We start from the raw sequence: 4,573 nt of genomic DNA, 5'->3' as shown, positions 1-4,573 counted from the left end.
GAAATTTGTGGTGGAGGAAATATATGGTTGGCCTACAGCTGATCTCCACGTTGTACACCAAATACCTTTGAGAGTTGGGAACTTATTTGGGGGATACTTAAGACATAAGCCTACTCTAAGCTTTATCTTAAAGCTATTCCCTCCCCCTTCCCCCAGGTTTACTTTGGGAGCATAAAGAGCCACAGAGGTTATTCCACCTCCAGGATCGAGTATCAAAGTGTCCGGCTTCTGAAGCCCTTCCTAACCTGAGTCCTTCCCTCTCCAGTCTTCTCCCACCTCACTCCCCTCCATGCACTCTGCAATCCAATAACAGGAACCTCCTTCCTGTTCCTCACATGCAGTACTCCATCTCCAAACTCTGAGCATTTTCCTCTTGCTGTGCCCCATGCCTGGAGTGCCCTCCCTCCTCACCCCCATCTCCTGGCTTCCTCCAAGTCACAGCTCAAGTGCCACATTCTGCACGAAGCCTTTCCCAGGCCTTCTTCGTAGAAAGGGCTTTCCCTCAGATTCTACCCCTAAATTAGCCTGCATGTATCTCGTTTGCACACAGTTGTTTGCATGTTTGCATGCAGTCCTAATTCCAACAGATTGTGAGGTCCTTAAGAGCAGGGGCATCTTTGCCTTTCTTACCACAATGCCCGGCACATAATAGGCACTTAACAAATGCTATGTGACTGACTAAGAAAGAAGCCTCTATTTGGGATTGGGTTCACCTTCAAGATCAGTTTAGACTCCATAGGAGTCCAGAGCAGGAGTCTCAACTTCTGCAAGAAGCCTTTTCCCTCTGACACCACCACGGCCATAGATTGTCTGTGCATAATTTTTGCCTGTTGTCTCTCCCACTAGACTTTGAGCTCTTAGGGAGCAGGGACTGTTTTTTGCCCTTTTTGTATCCCCAGTTTGCATCCCCGGATTTTAGCACAGTGCCTTGGCACACAGCCAGTGCTTCATAAATGCCAGTGGACTGATTCCTTGTTGATTGAATATCTATCAGTTAGCTAACATTCAGGGTTGGGGAGAGTCAAAAATTGAAGGAAGCCAACTGCAGATCTAAGGAGACATTAGATTCTTAGATCTAAGGAGATCTAAGTTTCAAACTGGCTTCCCATCTTTCTCTGGTTAAACCCTTGGTGAAGCAAATAAAAGTTAGCAGGAAGTTTTCTGTCAGGGTGCTGTCTTCATAATAATTTGCTTTGTAGTTTACAGGAACATTTTCATACACATTATCTTATTTTGAATCTCACAACAATCCACTGTAAGAGGTATTACTAATGGGCATGTGAAACTTAAGGCAGGTGCAATGATCTAGAACCCAGCCAGCATTCATTCCACTGGATCAGGGGTGGGGAACCTGTGGCCTGGAGGCCACACGGGGCTTTCTAGTTCCTTGGGTGCGGCCTTCTGACTGAGTCCAAGTTTTACAGAACAGATCCTTTCATTCAGGGAATTTGTTTTGTGAAGTTTGGATTTAGTCAAAAAGCATTAGTTAAATTCCCTAAATAAAAGGATTTGTTCTATAAAACTTAGACTCAGTCAGAAGGCCACAGCCAAGGCCCTAGAAAGCCCTGTGTGGCCTCGAGGCCACAGGTTCCCCACCCCTACACTGGACCGAATTCTCTCGGCTTGAGCTTCCTCCTTCTCCCTTGTAATCACTACTGCCTACCTCCCCTTCAGCATTTTTAAGTTTTTAATGTCTTGGATGAAAGGAAGACTTCCCTTGCTCCTAGTTAACACTTGGTTGGTTTGTTTTGGGAGTGAGCATGGTGGGAGGTAGAGAGGAAACATCTAAAAACTATTGGTCTAGAGGTTCCGTTCTTAATGTAAGTATGGAAAATTGCAACGAAGCTCATTTCCTGATAGAAAAGTTGCTGTGTGTCATGGGCTTATTCTGTTCCTGTACATCTTTGAGAAGCAAACCCCTTTACTGTGTGACCAGTGGATTAGGTTGACAACCCTGCCCCCTCTCTACCTGAGCGCTCGAGCACACACACACACACACACACACACACACACACACACACACACACACCACACACCCCAATACATACACACAAACACCAGCGTCTAAGAGCAATGACTCTCCAGACTGTCGCCCTGAAGCTGGGAGGGGAGGAGAGCCAGTTCAAAGAGGGAGGCGGAGTGCAGCCAAGGCCTGGGCCGACAGCCAGGCAGGCTGGAAGGAGAAAGGAAGCAACCGCCTGCTACTGGAAGACTTGGATGCTGATGATGTGACAAAACCACATCTGGACAGTTGTTTCCACCACCGGCTCGTTGGTCTAGGGGTATGATTCTCGCTTAGGGTGCGAGAGGTCCCGGGTTCAAATCCCGGACGAGCCCTATTTTACTTTGCTTTTTGTTGATATTTTGGGTGGAAAGCAGGCGTAGCTCTTTCATCTGTAAAACGAGAGGGTTGGTCTACATGGCTTCGGAGGGCCCCAGCAGCACTAGTTCTACGATACTGAGGATTTTAGGGGCACAGACTGCCACTGAGTTTCCCCATACATGTCTCGTGCTTTCACCATAACTAAATGCCTCTTTCACAAAGGCTGGACAGGCACTGGATAAGATTTGAGATTAAACTGGGGATCTCTGGGCAAAACATTTTCCTTGGGAGTCAGTTTCCTTAACTGTAAAACAGCACCAGGCTAGATGATCCTCGAGGTCTCCCTGAGGGTGAGGAGGGTCAGGGATGTGCTTCCCTGGGTTGCTGTCCCGCCCAGTGATTCACAGTAAACTTTTTTGTAAGAGACTGACATAAGTTTAGTGAGCCAAGAGAGCGTTCTAAGGGGGCAAACCACAGGGATAAGCTAAAGTACCGGTGAAAAGGTCACCTGTGGGAGTGAAACCCAAAAGGCTGAAGGGAGCAACTGAGGGGCAAGGGTGAGAGGCCAAGACAGTCAGAAGAATGATTTTCATGAATCTAAGGAAGGCTGAGCTGCTCAGATGGGATTAGGAAGGAGGATGAGCCCCCAAATACGTGGATGGAGTTTATTAGAACCAGCTCTGAGCTGATTACTGAGATGACAGGTTTAGGTCATCCCCCGAGGGCTGCCCATGGGGAAGCAGTCTGGTGTGGTGGACAGCACATTCCACTAGCTGTCAGAAGAGTTGGGTTCATTTAATTCCAGCTTTGCCTCCAAAATAGCTGGGGGACTGAACAAATTGCCCAGCTGCCCCCGGCCTTAGTTTCCTGACTTGTAAAAGAAGGGGGTAGAGGAAGGCTAGACGAGATGACCCAGCTCTAAAAGGCTCTCTGTTTTTAAGAGAATTGGATTTGAGTACCAGCTTTAGTAATCAACCCAGTCTCTCAAAGATGTATCACAAGAAGTGAGCTAGAAAGTAGATACTCCTGAATCTTGGCTCATGCCGGCAAGCCCTTTGGGGCTAATCTGATTGGCCTTGCCATTCCATAATGGACAGGCTCAAACCCCATCACTAAGGATATCTGGTTCTGGAGATCCCTAGGAACTGGAAAAGCTCAAGGTGAATCAGGTGACCTCGACCCCAGGCATACGGAATAAACCCAAGATAAACTTAGAGTCGAACTAAGGTCTGAACCCCTGAGTTGTAGAAGGCACAGAATTAACCTGACACATCCCAGTCTCTTAACAAGGTAAAGAGTGTATAGCCAGGTTAGCAAGCTGGGTGTTAGAACTATCAGTTCCAGTTATGGGACTCTCTCTGTGAGACAGGTTTCTCTAGAAATAAAGCATGGTATTTGAACGTTTGAAATTAATCCAGAGGCAGCTAGGTGGCGCAGTGGCACCGGCCACCTGCCCTGGAGTCAGGAGGACCTGAGTTCAAATCCAAAGTCAGACATAACACTTACTAGCTATGTGACTCTGGGCAAGTCACTTAACCCCAATTGCCTCACCAAAAAAAAAAAATAATAATAATTAATCCAGTAGAGGTTTAGGGGTTGGAATCAGGAGTGTGTGTGCGTGTGTGTGTGTGTGTGTGTGTGTGTGTGTGTGTTAGTCTGGGAAATTTCTCTTTTTTTTTTTTTAAAGCAGGCCTATTTTCTCTAGTCCAACAAGCTGTCTATATCCTAGCCACAGAGGCAGCCAGGTGGTGCAGTAGATAGAGTACTGGGCCTGGTGTTAGGAAGACCTGAATTCAAATGTGACCTCAGACACTTACTAGTTGTGTGACCCTGGGAAAGTTACTTAACCTCTGTCTGCTTTAGTTTTCTAAACTGTAAAATGAAGATAATAATAGCAACTACCTCCCAGGGTTATTTTAAGGATCAAATGGGATACTTGTAAAGCGCTTAACACAGTGCCTGGTACATAGCCGAGACTCTAACCCTAACCTTAAATGCCAGCTTGTTCTCTTTCCCTTCTCCCATAGCCTCTCCTTGTATCTTCCTCCTATGCTCTGCTCTTTTTCTGTAACCCTAGCTGATTGGCACCCTCCTGCCTGTGACCTCAGGGTAAGACGCTAATGAGACTCACCTAAACAGAACCATCCCTATAAAATTCCTGCACTACCCTGACTGAGGAGTTCCCTGAGCAACATGAAGATGGACGTGAGCCCAGATGAGGGCTTGACGGAACACTGAACCAAATTCCAA

The 4,573-nt window shown here is 46.9% G+C and overlaps 1 non-coding gene across 1 annotated transcript; it reads left to right on the top strand.

Moving 5' to 3' along the window:
• Positions 1–2,265: 2,265 nt before the first annotated feature.
• Positions 2,266–2,337, top strand: TRNAP-AGG (transfer RNA proline (anticodon AGG)). Its single transcript has one exon. It is a non-coding gene; the product is annotated as a tRNA-Pro (tRNA).
• Positions 2,338–4,573: the final 2,236 nt, after the last annotated feature.

This window comes from Phascolarctos cinereus, unplaced genomic scaffold (genome assembly GCF_003287225.1).
Source record: "Phascolarctos cinereus isolate Bilbo 61053 unplaced genomic scaffold, phaCin_HiC Scaffold_1;HRSCAF=81, whole genome shotgun sequence".
NCBI classification, from domain to species: Eukaryota; Metazoa; Chordata; class Mammalia; order Diprotodontia; family Phascolarctidae; genus Phascolarctos; species Phascolarctos cinereus.
Note: the sequence above shows the minus strand (reverse complement) of the source record. Positions and strands in the feature narration are given on the sequence as shown.